Here is a 20,127-nt window from a genome sequence, read left to right as displayed (position 1 = left end):
AACACCACTGGATATTTCCCATTTCTCACTGAAGTTATCAAGCTGTATACCAATGTAGGCTTTGAGGACTTATACGTACAGTGGTACCTTGGGTTACAGACGCTTCAGGTTACAGATGCTTCAGGTTACAGACACCGCTAACCCAGAAATAGTACCTCAGGTTAAGAACTTTGCTTCAGGATGAGAACAGAAATCATGCAGTGGCAGCACGGCGGCATCGGGAGGCCCCATTAGCTAAAGTGGTGCTTCAGGTTAAGAACAGTTTCAGGTTAAGAACAGACCTCCAGAACGAATTAAGTTCTTAACCCGAGGTACCACTGTATACATTCAAGCTGTTTCATTTTGCCAGGAACTACCCGTCTTCTCTGAGATCTGTAACTGATAAAACAATTCTTGCTTATTTTAGTGTTTGTGGAAATTTTGGAAGATACCATTTTCAAAAGTTCATTAGTGTATTTTCATGTGCCCCAGAACACACTCATTCCTTTTCCTTATACTCCCCATGACTAGATAGCACATGCTGAAGAATGTTTTTGAATTTCTGCTCTTCTATAGCAAGTACAACCAGATTCATTGTGATAGTAAACATCATAATAGAAACATCATAAAGAAACAGTGGGGTCACTCAGAGGAGAAGATGGTGAAATGCAAACAGGGGACACAGAAAGGGCTGAACTCCTCAATGCCTTCTTTGCCTCAGTCTTCTCCGATAAAGAAAACAATGCCCGACCTGAAGAATTTGGAGCAAATGATTCAGCAGAGGAAACACAGCCCAGAATAACTAAGGAGATAGTACAAGAATACTTGGCTAGTCTAGATGTATTCAAGTCTCCAGGGCCAGATGAACTGCATCCAAGAGTATTAAAAGAACTGGCAGATGTGATTTCAGAACCACTGGCAGTCATCTTTGAGAATTCCTGGAGAACAGGCGAAGTCCCGGCAGACTGGAGGAGGGCAAATGTTGTCCCTATTTTCAAAAAGGGGAAAAGAGAGGACCCAAATAATTACCGCCCAGTCAGTCTGACATCAATACCAGGGAAGATTCTGGAGCAGATCATTAAGCAAACAGTCTGTGAGCACCTAGAAAGGAATGCTGTGATCACCAATAGTCAGCATGGATTTCTGAAAAATAAGTCATGTCAGACGAACCTGATCTCGTTTTTTGACAGAATTACAAGCCCGGTAGATGAAGGGAACGCAGTGGATGTAGCCTACCTTGATTTCAGCAAGGCATTTGACAAGGTGCCCCATGATATTCTTGTAAAGAAGCTGGTAAAATGCAGTCTTGACTATGCTACCACTCAGTGGATTTGTAACTGGCTGACTGACCGAACCCAAAGGGTGTTCATCAATGGTTCCTCTTCATCCTGGAGAAGAGTGACTAGTGGGGTGCCACAGGGTTCTGTCTTGGGCCCGGTCTTATTCAACATCTTTATCAACGACTTGGATGATGGACTCAAGGGCATCCTGATCAAATTTGCAGATGACACCAAACTGGGAGGGGTGGCTAACACCCCAGAGAACAGGATCACACTTCAAAACGACCTTGAAAGATTAGAGAACTGGGCCAAAACAAACAAGATGAATTTTAACAGGGAGAAATGTAAAGTATTGCACTTGGGCAAAAAAAATGAGAGGCACAAATACAAGATGGGTGACACCTGGCTTGAGAGCAGTACATGTGAAAAGGATCTAGGAGTCTTGGTTGACCACAAACTTGACATGAGCCAACAGTGTGATGCGGCAGCTAAAAAAGCCAATGCAATTCTGGGCTGCATCAATAGGAGTATAGCATCTAGGTCAAGGGAAGTAATAGTGCCACTGTATTCTGCTCTGGTCAGACCTCACCTGGAGTACTGTGTCCAGTTCTGGGCACCACAGTTCAAGAAGGACACTGACAAACTGGAACGTGTCCAGAGGAGGGCAACCAAAATGGTCAAAGGCCTGGAAACGATGCCTTATGAGGAACGGCTAAGGGAGCTGGGCATGTTTAGCCTGGAGAAGAGGAGGTTAAGGGGTGATATGATAGCCATGTTCAAATATATAAAAGGATGTCACATAGAGGAGGGAGAAAGGTTGTTTTCTGCTGCTCCAGAGAAGCGGACACGGAGCAATGGATCCAAACTACAAGAAAGAAGATTCCACCTAAACATTAGGAAGAACTTCCTGACAGTAAGAGCTGTTCGACAGTGGAATTTGCTGCCAAGGAGTGTGGTGGAGTCTCCTTCTTTGGAGGTCTTTAAGCAGAGGCTTGACAACCATATGTCAGGAGTGCTCTGATGGTGTTTCCTACTTGGCAGGGGGTTGGACTCGATGGCCCTTGTGGTCTCTTCCAACTCTATGATTCTATGATTCTATGATAATGTTATATGAAGAGTGAGGTCTCTTCCGCAGCGCCATTTATCTCCTTCTAAATGTGTGTGTATGGAGAGATATTCAGAGGCTTTCATGGGGTGGGTGCATATAAATACATTTCTTCTTACCTTTTTAAATATGAGGTGGCCAAGGATTTTTCCCCATTTGTTTGTTTTGGTCTTTTATTTTTGTCACACTGCATTACTATTCCTGGGACAGAATGCCTCTGGCAACTCTGCTAATTCAGATTACTGAGCAGGTTGTTGCAGCATTAATGAATAAGTATATCACAGGATAGGGATGCGGGTGGCGCTGTGGGTAAAACCTCAGTGCCTAGGACTTGCCAATCGCATGGTCGGCGGCTCGAATCCCCGTGGCGGGGTGAGCTCCCGTCTTTTGGTCCCAGCTCCTGCCCACCTAGCAGTTCGAAAGCACCCCCAAGTGCAAGTAGATAAATAGGTACTGCTTTATAGCGGGAAGGTAAACGGCGTTTCCGTGTGCTGCGCTGGTGCTGGCTCGCCAGAGCAGCTTCGTCACGCTAGCCACGTGACCCGGAAGTGTCTCCGGACAGCGCTGGCCCCCGGCCTCTTAAGTGAGATGGGCGCCCAACCCTAGAGTCGGACACGACTGGCCCGTACGGGCAGGGGTACCTTTACCTTTACCTTTATATCACAGGCAGAAGGACAACTTCAGGCATGTGTAATATGTGTGGCAGCGAGGCTCTGATAGTGATTTTAGTGTGAAAAACAGGAGTGTAGAATGCTGGCAGATGTTCATGATATAGAAGAGTCTCTCCACATCAAATACTAGATGTCAGGAAGAATTGTTCTAGCGTTGATTTCCCCCTGATATGCTATTCTTCCAAGCACAAGAATTTCACTGGTGTGCATAAAATAGTGTGCCTTGGACAGCAAAATTGGTTCAGCCTCTCTGTATCCTTGTTTAAAGGACTTAACTCACCTTCATTGGCAGATATTTCTCCATACTTGACATGTGCTTACTTCTGAATATTGAAACCACCCCTTTAGACAGTATATTCCCCCTTCATCTGTTAAAGGTCCATAACAAATTCCAGTTTCATATAACTTTTAATAGATGCTGCTGCTGGTGTGTGTGTTTTTAAAGGAGAAGTTTATAGTTGGGTATTCACCTGGGCAGTCTTTAAATGTCACAGAGAAAAACAAAATAATGTTTTTCTACTATGAAAAGCAAGCAATGTTATCTTGATTTTTTTAAGGCAAATGTGGTTTAATTCAAAAATATACTTTGTATGGTCTTTCTTTAAAGATTAACACACAGAGAGAGACAAAAGGTTGGCTCTTGACACGACATGATCTGCATTGTTAAGTAGTGCAGCTGATTTTGATGTTCTGTAAGTATTAGTTCCTATTTGGATCATAGAAATATAGCCACATTTTCACTTTACGGGAAACTTTATTTGACACTGACATCCGCCAGATAAAAGGAAAATCGAGAGTGCACATTTTAAATCTGTTTAAAATGATATGTCTTTCAAGGAGATCTAGGGAAACTGTCCTGCAATAGAATTTTTATAAAGATATTTTCACCAAAGTGATATGGAAGGCAAGCGGGAGTGGAAATTAGCATTTAGATTGAGACATATTGAGGAATAGGGAATATAGCAATCCTGGAGCACTCTTCTTTGTCATTGTGTAGATGCAGAGACTTCCCTGATGAAGGTATGATGGCTGCCTCTTTAGACATAAGCAAGACAAAGTAAGCAAAGTGAAACATTTTATAGGGTGTGCATCTTTTAGCAGGTGTCGGCAAGCCTCTTGAAACTCTCCTTTAAAGAGGTATAAAGCAGGAATTGAACTTAATGTCGGCTAGATATATCTTATGAATCCAGGAAAAACACAAACAGGGGAAAAACTAATAATCAGTGCCAAGGAAATAGGAAAATGGGGGCTAGAGAACAATATTTGTTACTTCTTAAGAAGAATTAACACAGGATCTTGTAGCAACTTAAATACCTACGATGCTTTGGAAGATGATAATCAGGACCTACGATGTTTTTGTGGTATACATTTTCATAGGTTAGAGTTTATTTTGGCAGATATATGAAATGATAGCCAGTGGCAGACTTTGGGCTCTGAAATTTCAGTGGCAACCTGTGTGACACAAAAATTTGATTCTTCTTCACGACTTGTGCTTCGTTCTACAGCATTGTTGTGGCAACCCCTGCAATGTGGTGGCCCACTGCACCCACATTGGTCATGCTACCTTAAAACCGCCTCTGTGATCACCTCAATTGTCAGAATGTTGACATGTAATAGTGTTAAACAACATGTGGCCTTTCAGATGTTGTTGGACTCCAATTCCAATCAAGCACCAGCCAGCACAGCCAAGAGTTGAGGATGGTGGGAGTTTCAGTCAAGCAACATTTGGATGGCCACAGGTTCCCTACTCTTGAAATATAGGCTAATTGGATGAGTGGCAGCTGGGAACAGTGGAGTCTGAAGGAAATGAAATACAAAAGTTAGCAGTAAGTGTGAGACATTTGAAAGCTTATTTCTGGAATTCAGGCATATTTAGTCTCCAATAGTTTTATGTATGATTAGCACAATTCAAAGCTTCGACCCTCTTGCCACTGTATTGGCAAGAACTCTTTTGCTTCATAACAAGAAGGTGGCTGAGATACCTGACATTTGCATAAATCAATGAGATAATGCTTTGTACAAAGAAACTCTCTCCCCAAGGTTACATTTCTTAAAGTTTCCTCCATGAACAAGGCAACCCCCCATTTTTAATAAAGTTTTTGATATCACACAGGTTGCGTGGTGCATTTTTTTCAAAGGCAGAGGGTAATTTTAGCAACTGTAAGATATCTTTCTTTTCTTTTACTTTCAGAAGAGTAGTTCATAACTGAGGTTTCATGCACATTAGTTGAGAAGAGCTATCTACATTTGCTCTGAAACCATCCAGATACTTGTATGCAGGTGTTACACTCCTCTTGTTTGTCAATTTCTTTGGCACGCATAATAAAATTATATCAGACTGCAGTGGAAATGTCCATGTGCTTCTCCCCCTCCCCACCCTTTTTCAATATCCTGAACTTCTCAGTCAGTGCAATTTGCCATAATTTGGCTCAAGGCATTTTTTTTCTAAACCATCATTATTCTGTGTACCACCTGCTAAACTTGAGAAACTCAAGAGTCCTATTTGACTGGATGCTGCCTTTTCTCCACCTCTCCCCCAGATCACAACATGAAATGCCTCATTTTGAAAATGTTTTTGTCTTTGTTTGATCTGGTGAGGCTCTGCTGTAGCCTGCCAGGAGCTCATGCTGTTTGTCAGCAAAAAAGGGTTGCACTCTCATCTATAAGTAAATGAAATGGTTTTTAGGCAGTGTACCCAGCATGTTAGCAAGAAAATATAGGTTTACTAGGGGCTGTGTCCACCACCTCACTAAAGCCACCCCTCCCTTTACACCTCACCAAAACCACACTCTTAGTTCTCCCCTTGTTGTTTGGTCATCTTAGTCGTATTCGACTCTCCGTGACGCCATGAACCAGAGCATGCATTGGAAACTCTCACTTTCTTCTCAAAGCTTCTCATTTTTTATGTCCATGGAGTTTTCTTGGCAAAATACTGGAGTGGATTGCCAGTTCCTTCTCCAGGTGGATCACATTTAGTCTAAACTCTCAGCTATGACCTGTCTATCTTGGATGGCCCTGCACGGCATAGCTCATAGCTTCTCTGAGTTATTCAAGCCCCTTTGCCATGACAAGGCAGTGATCCATGAAGGGGACTTCTCCCCTTAGACCTCCCCAAACCTCTGCTTGCTAATGTGCTTGGGCCACACACTAACTCACTGATGTCAACTACCTGCCTGCCTCTGTCTCCAGTTCTTTCCTCTTCACTCTCTGACATTGCTGTCACACTGTAGTTTATAGCGCCACATACTGGTGGCCGCGTGAACTGTGGTATGACGACATCCTTAGGAAAATATGTATTAGGAGATCATCTGATTTCAGTGCCACTACTATTTCTGATGTTGCTTTTGAATCATTAATCTATCTTAAATAAAAAACCTGGGTTTAAGTAACAAGCCTTTAATTGAATGATTTCACCCGTGCTTCCTGTTTTGCCTTATGCAACTGCTAGGGGGTGTGCCCCTCTCTCTTTTACATTTCTAATATCTGTATCACTGCTCATGTGTAAATTACATGAGACCTTTCAGTGGGTCAACCTCAAAAGGAAGGCAGAAGCTAAAGAGCTGGTATGTCACAGTGTAAAAGAGGAAAATGTTCTTGGTGGCTTGTCCTTCCATTTTATTGTTTAATCAAGTCCCATATAAAATCACTATATAACTTTTTAAGCCATAGCCTCACATGTTCACTCTCTGCCTTTTTTCTGTTTTTCAACTCTTTAAATCTTTCATTTGATGTAGTGTATTCCACCTTTGTAGGTTACTTTCTAGACAAAGTGTTTTGCTACAAATTGTATTAGCAGTAGTACTAGTACAGAATACTTCAAATATTGTGAGTTGTGGATACACAATAATTATAAATTTGCCCAAACCTTTTGAATTACATTTGGAAATCTCAAACTAAAATGCAACCTGCCTGAAATTCTTTCACACTATTACTTTTTCATTCTGGATACAAGATGCTCTGCATATTTTATATAGGAGCTATGAAATGCCATTCTAGGAGCATTATTTGGGGAAAGGCACAATATAAATGTAAATTGAGGTTATTCTGACTTTTCAGAACTCTGTTAGGCCTTCATTAAAAGGTCTACTGTGGTAATCCTTCATAAATTGCTTGATTTTCTTTTCCCGAATCCTTAGTTTCATTGATCTGAATCTTTGTCCTCTGTGTGGTTTAGTTAATAATAACCCTTCTAAACTGAGTTTTCAAAGGCTCAGTTATATTAGCAGGGCATATATTTTGACAGTTGATAGAGAAGGGGGAAAGCAAATCAGTTCATTTCCAATTTGTTGTAAAGACTTAGGCTGATTCTTCAAAAAGTCTGGTTTAGAGTAGAACACAGAATACAGGGATATGACATATTCAGAAATGTTTATGCTTTGCCACTCTACCCCCAGCCTGATACCACTGGTAAAATGATGCACGCTAAGGGGCTGTACCTGCACAGGAGAGTCATGTGCATGTATTCTGGGATCTCCAAGTAGGACTGGAAATGACTCTCATCTGAAAGCCTGGAAAGTCGCTGCCAGTTATTACAGTATAAGCAATACTGAGCTAGATGGACCAATGGGCTCAGTATAAGGTAGCTTTCTGTGCTATCCTACCACTGTGATGGTTACTATGTTTATTTTATTTCCTTAAATATATATGTATCCCACCATTCACCATATAGGTTCCAAAGTGGCTTGCAACAGTAAACTATACAAACAGTAAAACATAAATTAAAACTCCTGAAATAAAAGTACCTGTCTAACTTTTTAGAGAAGGGAGTTCCATAGAGTTGGGCCCCCAACACTAAAAGCTCTGCTCCTTGTCAACATGAGTTGTGCTTTTGGGCCATAGGGAGCCATGAATAGTTCTCCCTCAATGACCTCAGCATGACCTGTACAGGGTAAAGTAGTCCTTAGGGTGTTCCAGACTTTCCAAGTATCCCTATCTTTCAGTCCTGGATTTACAGAATCCACCCTGGTTTCTGATTTGATCCTGGAATGCCCTGCTTTTCCTTAGGACGTCCCTATTGTCAATGAACTGTATGGAGTTATGGGACCCCTGAGTCAAGGAGATAAGTAACCATACAACCTTTAGAAGAAATCTGAAGGCAGCCTTGTATAGGGAAGTTTTTCAGTGTATTGCTAGTTTTCTGTTCTCAGTCTAGTCTCAGCATTCTGCACTAGCTGAAGCTTCCGGCCAAGATTCAAGGACAGGCCCACATAGTGCACATTATAATAATCTTGTCATGAGATTACCAGTGCATGAAATGCAGTGCTCAGGTTATCTCTGTCCACAAATGGTCATAACTGATGTACTAGCCAAAGCCAACAAAAGGCAGTTTTAGCCACAGAGGCCACCTGAGCCTCAAGGGACAATGATGGTTCAAGGAGTATACCCAAGTTATCTGTCTTTTTCTTCAGGAAGACCACAACTCCATCCAGGGCAGGCAACTGACCTATCTCTTGGGTCAGAGAACCACCCACCCACAAGGCCTCTGCTTTCCCATGGTTCAGTGGTGGACTGGCCCTCATCCAGTCCACCACTGCATCCAGGCACTAATTCTGGTCTTTTACAGTCTGTCCTGAATCAGATGTAATGGAGAACTAGAGCCGGCTATAATCAGTATACTAATGACATCTTGCCCCCAATCTGCTCCAAACAGATTCATGTTGGGGCAAAATAGTTCCCTGCAAGACCCCATTACATAATTGTCACAGTCCCAAGAAACAGTCTCCCAGTGCTACTCTGTGGACATGACCCTGCAAATAGGAAAAGAACCACTGTAAAACAGTGCCCCCAATACCCATTCCACAGAGCTGGTCCAGCAGGATACATTGGTCTCAAAAGCTGCCAATAAATCAAGGAAGAGATGTAGGGTAGCACTTCCCATGTCTATTACCCCAATAAAGGTTATCCATCAGGGTGACCAAGTCTCATTTAGTCTCAAAGCCATGTCTGAAAGAAGACTGAAATGGATCTAGATAATCCACCTCTTCCAGAAACATCTTTATTACCTTACCCCAAAATGGTGTGTTAGTAACTAATCGTTGTAGGCCAGATATGTTCAACCGGTCGAACGTGATTGACAGTTAGATTCCCAGGTGATCCTGGTTGGTCGTGTGATCCTTATTGATCGTGCAATTAAAAAAATGGGGGAATGAATGTCTCCGCCACTACCCCCTCTTTCTGTTCCTCCATTGTGTCAAGTGGGTGGTCATTTGGCATTTGTTGACATTGCTTGGGGATACAACGGCTTTAGCGCTGTGTGCGTTTGTTAGCTGTGGATTTTTCAGTGAGCGATGTAAGGCATTTCCCATTTAAAAAAGCTCAAGAACTCAGTTCTATCCTCCCCTAAAAAGCTCAACAACTCTGGTCAGTCCACCCCTTCCACACACTCACCCCACACACGCTCCTTCTACCTCTAATGAGAATGGGTAGATCACTGCCAGTTTTTTATACTGGGAGTAGATCGCAGTCTCTTGGGAGTTGGACGTGCCTGTTGTAGGCCATTGGGTTCCTGGTTGGCTTTCGGGAGAGTGGACACATTACCACCTCTTCTAAGACAGAAAGCACCACCCCATCCCACAATGAAGGGTCTACCATACCCTGAACCCAACTAGTCACACCAACCCACTAGTTTTCACCAGCCATGATGGGCAGAAATCAAGGGGGCTTATGGTCAGACACAAAGCCACAAGTATCCTGTCCAGATCATCAGGCCACATAAACTGAAAATGATCCCACAAGACAGAGGGAGTACTTCAATTTTCTTCACGTTGCCACTGCCTGACACACAGCGTGTGTCTCCCAGAGAAGCAAACTTCTTATTTCTTGCACATAAATTCATAATGTATAAAGGAGAACTCTTTTCTTATGAAAAGAAAGTATATACATAGACGAATGGAAAGAGTAGCTGCTGAAGAGAAGCAATGCATTTTGGCTACAGCTTGACGTCTTTTCAAAGCTGGAACAGTGAGCTTAAAACGATCCCAAGATTGAGTTGAAATTTCAAGCAGTTCCTGAGATATTGGCATTTAAGGAGACATCAGCATTTTTTGAAGAAAGGGAAATTGAGTTACAGATGGCATACTTTGAAATGCACTAAGCTGGGAGAGATGGAGATTACTGAGGACCCATGCAAGCAAATTGAAAACTATAAAATCTTTAAAGAGCCTAAGATCCCCTTTCACTCTGGAGAGAATGTGTGAGATTACTCTGAATGTGTCACAGAGTTTTGTGTATAATTCACACTGCATACATGACCACTTACTTTCAAGTGGGATTCATTCTGCACCTGCAAAATAAAATGAATGCCAAGGAGCCAGTTGAAGAGGTGGTGAACCTTCTTTATGCGCATGAGCCCATAAGACACTCTTTGTGCAAGCTGAAGGATTTAATTGACCATTGAAATGTTTCTTGAAAAGGAAAGGAAAAAGACAGAAAAAGTTAGCATTTGGTCAAATGTAAATTATTGCCGTTCCTTTATGAAAACACTCTGGAGATTTGGGATTCTTTATATAACTTAGGAAACAATATATAATAGATAGCAAAATAACCATTATTCATCTTCTTATATGTATTTGAAGATTGGACTTCTCTGATGCATTATCTGGTTATTTGCCCTTGAAAAGCACATGGGCATTTTATACTTTATATCTATTTATTATTTTATTTTATTAGAAGATTTATGATGTGTACAAGTGAAATTGGACATAAAGCACAGCTAAAATCCATGGTCCAGTTAAAAACAAATATACAGAATACCATCACCATTAAATAAAAATAAAAAATGCTTCTTGGGCTGTGAGTAGTGTAAGTGTGGGGTTTGGTGCCGGCCACAAAATTCACCATCCTGAAAATAGAAGCATGTCTACAGCCCTTATGACTCATCATATAGGCTTGAAAGTATGTGGGTGATGTCTGCAATTATAAGCCGATATCTCTAGCAGAATTCTTTAGGCATATATCTTATGGGAACTATTCAAGTGATATATATCCTGGATAATGTAGCTACCTCTTGATCATTGTAAAGCTCTGACTTTTCTTTTCTTTGGTGGATAAATTGAATTGTAAGCCTCTTCCTACAGACAAAAGCCTTGAAAGTATAAACCTATTAGCTATGATGAAAAGAAAATGTACAGCTTGATTTCCAGGCTAACAACAGAGAACTAAAAAGCCTTCTTATTCTTTAAAAAGAATCCCTTCACCCAGTAATTTTCCTTAAACTATTTAGCACAACACATTTCCTAATATTACCAATATAAATATCTTCATATGCCAATGTTTTCTTCATCGGGTTAGGCCCAATATCATCCAAAATGTGCATCTGGATACATTGCACTCAAAACACAGGATGAAAATATCAAATCACCTCGATTTCAATGCATTCTTCTCTTTGACCGCACTAATAATACATAAAGAATCATTTTGTTCACCAATATGACAGAGTTGTTGCGGTTCCACCACAGAGCAATCCATCAGTGGAATGAGACATGATGCTGCATTGGTTGGCTTGTGTTGGTCTGTTGTGGAACTTCATAAGCCCTTAAGAGGAATCATTGGAGAACACAGCAAAGTTACTGTGCAACCCAGCCAATGTCTGCTGCCATAAATTTCCACATCATGTATGAGATTTCTCCAAAAGACCTTCCTTCATGACATGACAGTCATTAGTGATCTCCTAGGGTTCCCACAGAGTTCTTCAGAGAAGTAAGAACTGGAAATGTATGGCTTTTTTTGTAATACGAGTGCATTTGCAAGTATATACAGACCAAAGAGAAGGGATAAAGCAGACACTACTAATATTTAAGGTAGCATTACTTCATTCTTTTTAATGTATGGTTGGAGCACGCCAAGCAAACTCTGCTGCCCTCTAGCAGAAGAAGAAGAAGAAGAGTTTGGATTTGATATCCCACCTTTCACTCCCTTTGTTGTTGTTTAGTCGTTTAGTCATGTCCGACTCTTCGTGACCCCATGGACCAGAGCACGCCAGGCACTCCTGTCTTCCACTGCTTCCCGCAGGTTAGTCAGACTCGTGTTTGTAGCTTCGAGAACACTGTCCAACCATCTCGTCCTCTGTCGTCCCTCACTCCCTTTAAGGAGTCTCAAAGCGGCTAACATTCTCCTTTCCCTTCCTCCCCCACAACAAACACTCTGTGAGGTGAGTGGGGCTGAGAGACTTCAAAGAAGTGTGACTAGCCCAAGGTCACCCAGTAGTTGCATGTGGAGGAGCAGAGACGCGAACCCGGTTCCCCCAGATTACGAGACTACCGCTCTTAACCACTACACCACACTGGCTCTCTAAGAGATCAGGCCTTTTATGTAGTGGCCCCCCATTTGTGGAATGCTCTTTCCAAGGAGGCTCGCTTGACACCTTTGTTACATATCTTTAGGTGCCAGGGGAAAACATTCCTCTTTACCATGGGTTTGGCAAATTAAGCAATCTGTGGCCTTTTAAACGGGGGGGGGGGAATATTGTTTTATGATAACACTCATGGCCACCTCACAAACACCAGGTTAGTTGGACCCCACATCCACCAAAATTCTAAATAAATTCTAAAGTAAATGAGGCAGCAAAATGGAAACCTCTTTCACAATAAAAGAAAACCTCTGAGTACAATGGTACCTTGGGTTAAGTACTTAATTCGTTCTGGAGGTCTGTTCTTAACCTGAAACTGTTCTTAACCTGAAGCACCACTTCAGCTAATGGGGCCTCCCACTGCCGCCGCACTGCCGGAGCATGATTTCTGTTCTCATCCTGAAGCAAAGTTCTTAACCCAAGGTACTATTTCTGGGTTAGCAGAGTCTGTAACCTGAAGCGTATGTAACCCGAGGTACCACTGTACAGGTTTTGACACAACCTCTCCAAAGCCATGGGGCAGTGGAGGGAAAGGGGCTGCCATCTCACTCTGGAAAACAATTCATTATTTGTTCTTGCTTAATTACATGTCCTTGAATGGTGTGACTAAGGCCTCAATCCCAGGCACAAGCTTCAGTGCACTAAACTGAAAGCAGTGGACCTTCCTTTTGAGTAAACATGCTAAAGTTTCTGATGAGCAATTCTTATTTTGTAACTACAACAGATGGAGTTAATGTAGCACTCAAAAGTGAACAAGGGGTTTTATTACTTTTATTGACTTTGTGGAAGGCGTTACTTTATTTCAAAGAAATAACATGATATCCACTTGATCAAACTACAGGGAAATTCTTCTTGGCTATTTTTAATTGCAATGATCATTATAGCAATCTTAACAGGACACCTTCTACCTGTAAATCAGAATTTGAAATTCAGTTTTTTTTACTTAAGGGCACTTTAGAAACCCTAAACCTGAGAAGCGTTCTGCGAAATTAACTTTTGTCTGCTTGCATTGACACAGCTTCTATAAAGGGGCTGAAGCCCACAGAAGACAATTAAGGCAAATCCCTTTCTTCAGAATAGACATGGTTCATTTGTTTTTCTGCCCTGTTGAAAGTGAGTGGGATGGAAGCAAATGGATGTAAATCTGAACTCCAGTTTTCTTGCATTGGACTGCTCTTTTATTCTCCGTCTTGGACTGGGGTTATTTCCATTTCAAGCATTAGCAATAACAGAAGGCAGTATGGGGTGGTGGTGCTCACTTGACCTCCAGTCATCTGCATCACTGCTGCATTCAAGGACAGAGGTGGGAGGGGCAAGATCATTGTTACATCAGTGTGGTGCAAACCTTCTACATGTGTGGTGATTTCCTGCTTAGGTATAAAGCCTGAGTAGCACTCAGCTGAGCTGACTGAAAAACATTATGTTTGAAGTAATGATTGAAGTAATGATTGTGGTCTTATCTTTGTGATAGTCCATGCACTCAACTATCACCCCATGTTGCAGTCATCAAGCACTGGAAATGTATGTGTGCATGGATGAGCAGCCTGTTTTTCTGGTCTGCATCAAGTTCTCCATATGTTCAGTCCTAAATCCATTCCATCCTGATTTTTCATTAATCTGCTTTTTCTTTTTCTTTTACAAAATAAAAATAAAAGTACCTCCCCCCAAATTGTGCATAAATATGTATTGTTGAACATATTGCTATAAAATATGCATATCTAGATGCATTTTATCGTGAAATATTTATTTATTCATTCACTTGACAAAATTTAGATACTATTAATCAACAAAAAACCCCTCTAAGCTGTTCACATAAAGCAATATAAAATATTCATCAAAAACAGTGACAAAATCAAATTTAAGCCATGCATTTCAAAATGCACATATCAGTGAACAACCACATCACAAAATTCAGAGTGGTGTAAGATAGCTGTGCGCTGATCTGTACTTGAATTCAGGAGGTGCCGATTGGGTCAGTTCATATTGGAATTTGCAAAGAATGACTTTTTTCCAAGCATCCCTACTGTGAACCAGCTCTGAGAAATCAGGAGATGTGCATTCATATGTGAACCAGTCACTAGAAGTGACACAAAGTCATACCAATATACCTTCAAAGTGAGATACAGCCTGTAAAAACAAAACAAAAAAAAAGATCAGTCACTTGTACACCCGGGATTCATCCTTTCATCCCTGAAGCATATTGTACAAAATACCAAGGAGAAAAAACAAATGTCTGCTACATACAATATATCCACGTTTTTGGTATACATGAGTTTATCCTTGAATTACTTGCACATTTTACTTATATTTATCATGCCCAAAAGCAATCCATTTAAGACAATTTCTCCCTGATAATGTGGTCAGTGTGGGTTGACTTATCAGCCATGCAACCATGGCCACATGCTTCTTTCAATAAATACTGAACTGTGTGTGAATCAGGTTGGCAGTGCACCATTTTGACCATGCCCATCTGCCTGAATCAAGCCAATGTGAGTAGCACATGTAGTTTAGATGGGTCCCTTTAAGCTTGAGCATGTGTCTATTTGGGGTAAGGAGTGATGTGGCTCTCAGCTGCAGCTTCTAAGAACATGCACAGTCTGTGGTGGATCAGAATCTCGGGCTCTTAATTTTTCATCTCATACACATTGCTCAGTACACTATAAACCATCAGTATTCCTTTCATGGTATTGGTTGCACAATATGGTCCTGAGCACACTAAAGAAAACATTGTTTTCTAACTACCTCAGGAAAGATGTGACCTTTATGGTTATTTTACAAGTTTGGTTTATTGATGCTTCCTTTTGCACATTGAAAAGTTTACTCACTTGTTGCAAGTCATTTCTTCCTTTATTTTTAAATCTGCCATTATTAAGCAAGATGATCTAGCTGAATTGTTAAATATTAACAACTGAACATTGGATCTAAAGTTTGTGCCTAAAATTCTCCATCCAATTTGTAGGTGAAGATGGAATGGAGGAACACTTTACTGGGCATTCTACTGGGGAGATGAAATGCACCATTGGTTTGGGGATTGCAGTTGTAATTCCCAGAAACTGGGATACATATTGTCTACAACACTGGAGTTGGTAGATAGCCTTCATGACTAGCAGACATTGAGGGTGTCAGCCTCCAAGAATGTGTTGAATCCATTTTTAAAGTCATTCACGTTGATGGCCATTGCTACATATTATTTGCTCTGTCTGAAGAAGTCTTTTCTTTTGTATGCCTTGAATCTTCCAACATTCAGCTTCACACGTGTTTGAAAAGCAGCCACCTCAAAACCTTTCTCAGGAGGAAATGAATAAACAGAGATCCGACCATCTGTGGACATTCTTTTAAATGCCATAGACCAGGCATAGGCAAACTTGGCCCTCCAGATGTTTTGGGACTACAACTCCCATCATCCCTAGCTAACAGGACCAGTGGCCAGGGGTGATGGGAGTTGTAGTCACAAAACATCTGGAGGGCCAAGTTTGCCTATGCCTGCTATAGACACCCTCTCTCTTTGGTGCCTATACAAAGCTGGGGGCGGTGGACAAGGATGCTGGGAGGAATGGAGGTACTGTCCCTGTGGACCTAGCACCACTCTCTTCACTGATCATTTCCATTTTGGTTCCCGTTTAAATGGCAGCAAGTTGCTTTGGTTTCTTTTAAAAAGTAATCACTTGCATTAAATGAGTAAGCTCTGCAATGTGCAAAAGGAAAACATCAATAAACTATACTTGTAAAGTAGCCATAAAGGTCACACTTTCCCTGGGGAACTTAGAAAACAATGTTTCCTTTAGTAAGCTCAAGAGAGCCATGTCTACGTGCCTGTGGTGTGTGCGGTTGCTAACCAATAAAGTGAAAGGAAATGCTGACGGTTTCAAGTTTGTGGTCCTGAGCACTGGCCCATAAAGTATAATGAAAAACCAAGGGAACATGAGCACAGAATTATTCAGTGAATCATAGATGACAAGTAAAACAACTAAATTGCTTTTATGAGGAGGGGGGAGGCTGGCAAAATATATTCCAATGTTTCTTCCCCCCCTAATTAAAAGAAATCATTTTGGGGGTTTTCTTGTCTTGTCTTTCTACGTGAATATGTGCATGTGTGAATGATCACAAAATAGAATGTTGCAGAATATGGCATTGTTATATTTTGTAGTGCTGAGCAATAAGAATTACACTTCAGAGAAATGTCCGTGAACTTGTTTCAAAACAGTTTGCATGGACCACAGAAGAAGAAAAACGTTGCAGGCCTATGTAGATGGGTACAACTGGATCTTTCCGTTGTCTCCCCAAATGCTAGGGGCAGTAGGGGCTGGTCTATTGGGGTAAGTGGGGCTCTGCTCAACCAACCTTAGTCTGCCATCAGTTAGAAACCACCTTCCTGACATCTGCCTGCCATTGGCTCTGGCTCCACCTATTGCTGGTCTCCCTGCCTTCTGCCTTACTGGTCGGGCAAGCCAACTCCTGCAAGACCATGTTCCCGCTCTCTATCCAATCCATTTGCACCAGACCTGGGAGGGTGAGGCACAGAATGGCCCCAGGTAAAATGGCTGCTTCTGCTGCTCAGGGTGCTTAGTGACTATCAAGGTGAGGTACTGTTTTGGAGTATTTGAAAAGGTTATGGAGATGGGCATTTAAAGATGAACATACCTAATTTGCATGTCCTGAAATGATACATATACTGAAATGTAGACATCCTTTTATATTCTCACATATCTGAATTTTACAATACAGTAATCCGGCCATGTAATATGTACAAAAATGCATATACAGTGCATTTGGGTTACAAATTTAATTTGCTCCGGAGGTCCGTTCTTAACCCAAAACTGTTCTTAACCTAAGCCGCGCTTTCGCTAATGGGGCCTCCCACTGCCACAGAGCTGCCGCACGATTTCCGTTCTCATCCTGGGCAAAGTTCTCAAGCCAATGTACTACTTCCAGGTTAGCGGAGTTTGTAACCCGAAGCGTTTGTAACCCGAGGTACCACTGTATTAGGGTAAAATTGCATTAGAATACATATATTAGTGAAATTAATATACACAAATTAATTATATTAGGGAAATATGCAGCAACAACAACAACAACAACAACAACAACTTATTAGTGTTCTGATATTAGCTGCTCTGAGCCCGGCCTTGGCCGGGAAGGGCAGGATACAAATAAAAATTGTTGTTGTTCTTGTTGTTTGCACCCTGCTCATCTAACTGGGTTATGTATGTATTAGGCAAAATTGCATGCAAAAGTATGCATATGAGAATTTCACACTAAAATACTGAAAATACTAAAATGAAAACTGTTGTGGAAATGCGGAGAACTGAATTTAAGACTGAAAAATAAGAAACTGATAAAATCTAAAACTGACTGATTCACCCACCCCTATGCAGAAGTATTGGTGAAGATATACTGTTGCCTGGATGATATTCTTGTCTTTGTATTCTTAAACCTTTTTATGAATAATCAGTGGGTTGTTTAAATTTATTGCACATTTACAAGTATGAAATAAGTTGATTACCTTGTTGTTTATATGACTATTCAAATTCTGTTGTGCCTTACAATTCTTAGTGAGTTATCTTATGAAAACCCTTTGATGCTGTGAGCTGCTTTGGTAACAGTTTACCATGGAAAAATACCATACAGCAATGATTATCATGTATTTATTCCTCATTTATTACATTTATGTCCTGCCCTTCATCCCAAAGAAGTCCAGAGGGGATAGTGATAATACCGAGGTGGCAGTGAGTCCTAGCAACTGCTCCTAACACCCCACAGATACAATAGTCAATTGGGGCGGGTCCCACTCTGCAAGGGAAGGGAAGCTTGCAATGCAGAGATGGTAGGATAGAGCCAGCCTTCAAAGGAGAAGGAATTACTAACATGAGGAGGGGGAGAACCCAAGTTTAGCCTAAACTGAGACCTGGGCCAGACAAAGAGCAGCAAAGAAGGTGAGCCCCCTTAACTCCTAAAAGGGATTGATATTATTTAATCCCATTTCACAGGTAGGAGGTGAAGGCCAGGAAACCCTGGGCTTAAGCAGCTGCCCCTCTCCAGGAAAACAAAATAGCAGTCACTTACTCAGTCCCTACACTTATCCAAACAGTCCCAGCAGTAAATCATCTTTCACTGCTAGGGGAACTGTCATCTTGCTCCGCGATAGCTCAAGGATCAAATGGAATTTCAGCAGTGTCCTGTCTACAGACCAAATCAGCAGACAAAGTCTGTAGTATGAGGCATTCAAAGCAAGAAAGCAAGAGAAGTAGCCTCAGCAAAGATGGACAGCAGGAATCCCAAGGAAGAGGCCAAGACAAACTGAACACCTGCAGGACCCTGGAGAGATCCTAGGGCTCTGTTGGAACAGCTATACAGTTTTCTCAGTTTCTCATTTTCCCAACCTTAAATCCAGTTTTTTGCATTTCCACATCATCAGCATTTTATACCAATTTCTCCTAACACACATTTATGGGTGCAGTTTTCCTTAATATATGTATTTTCCTCAATACAATGCATCGTGTAGCTTATGTTCACTACTTATATATGCATATTTATGCACGTTTTAGCCTAATATGTGCACTTTTGTACACATTACTTTGCTGGAGAACTGCATTGCACAATTAGGAGAAGTGCAAATTCCAAAGCATGTCTCTCTTTTGGCTTGCATGTTTCAGAAAGTGCAAAGGAGGTAGGTTCACCGCTAATTGCAAACTTAATCAAAAATTATTCCCCCACCCTCCCACCTAGTTCAGACTACAGGCATATATGAGGACAGTGCCAGATCCATACTCTAAACTGGGTCATCACTACAAGCCTTGGATAAATAACTAATATTTAGCGTGTCCCCACTGTATGGAATATGCCACAGACTTCTTTCATGTACGAAAGCCTGTTTCTGCATATGCAGCAGCTTTGATTGTGATCATTACGCTAATGCCATGCACAACATGCTCAGAAATTATTTTAAACCTCTACACCTTTGAAATAGCTGACAGATTCTGATAGGAGCAAATATAAATGATTAAGTCTTCAAGGCATTTTCCTCAATTTGTCATATCAGCAAGTGTCTTAAAGCTCTTCACATTTTCCAGACCACTGAGCAGCAATAATCCGTTTATTCCAAGTAGGCATATTCCATATGAAACAATCAGTGGTAACAACTACTGATATAGGCTGGAAATGATTGCAAAGAGGAGAAAATGGGACCTGCTTAATTCTCAGATTGAAATAAATGGGACATTGAAGTATTTCTGATTGGCTGGATCATGCACAAGAATTTTCACATGAATGCAAGACTTTTTTTAAAAAAGGCAGCCTTGCCCAACCTGGTGCATTCAAGTTGATTTTGATTATAATTCCCATCTTCTCGAACCAGCATGGGCTGCGGTTTGAAACATCTGGTGGGCACTAGGTTGGGGAAGACAATGTAGGGGTATAGCTATAGGGTGATATTCATCTAAATCATGTTCAGAGGAGACCCATTAAAATGAGTGGCAGGATTCAATTAAACTGTCCCATCATCACAAGCAATACGGATAATGCAACATGACTTCACCCCTTTCCTCCCTCTGCACATGCCCTGTGCCCTCCTAAGTTTGCTTCATTGCAGCACGTTTGTGATAATGTATTCACACATAAAACAAAGCCCAACCATTACATACATTAATAATCCATACATTCAGTTTATTTCCCCCCCAAAAATCCTCAAGAACATTCATCTGCATTTTTATCTGCTGTTTTGACCAATGTCCACATTTTTGCAAGTGA

General features: G+C 41.3%; 1 long non-coding RNA gene across 1 annotated transcript in view; it reads right to left on the bottom strand.

The window, feature by feature from the left end:
* Positions 1-14,104: 14,104 nt before the first annotated feature.
* Positions 14,105-20,127, bottom strand: part of LOC310762512 — a 54,531-nt gene continuing 48,508 nt past the window's right edge. The window contains exon 5 of the long non-coding RNA XR_014548046.1: positions 14,105-14,508. This is a non-coding gene — a long non-coding RNA (uncharacterized lncRNA). The remainder of the gene's footprint in view (positions 14,509-20,127) is intronic.

The sequence above is a fragment of the Podarcis filfolensis genome (assembly GCF_964270895.1).
Source record: "Podarcis filfolensis genome assembly, chromosome: 5".
NCBI classification, from domain to species: Eukaryota; Metazoa; Chordata; class Lepidosauria; order Squamata; family Lacertidae; genus Podarcis; species Podarcis filfolensis.
This window is presented reverse-complemented; position numbering and strand designations above follow the sequence as displayed.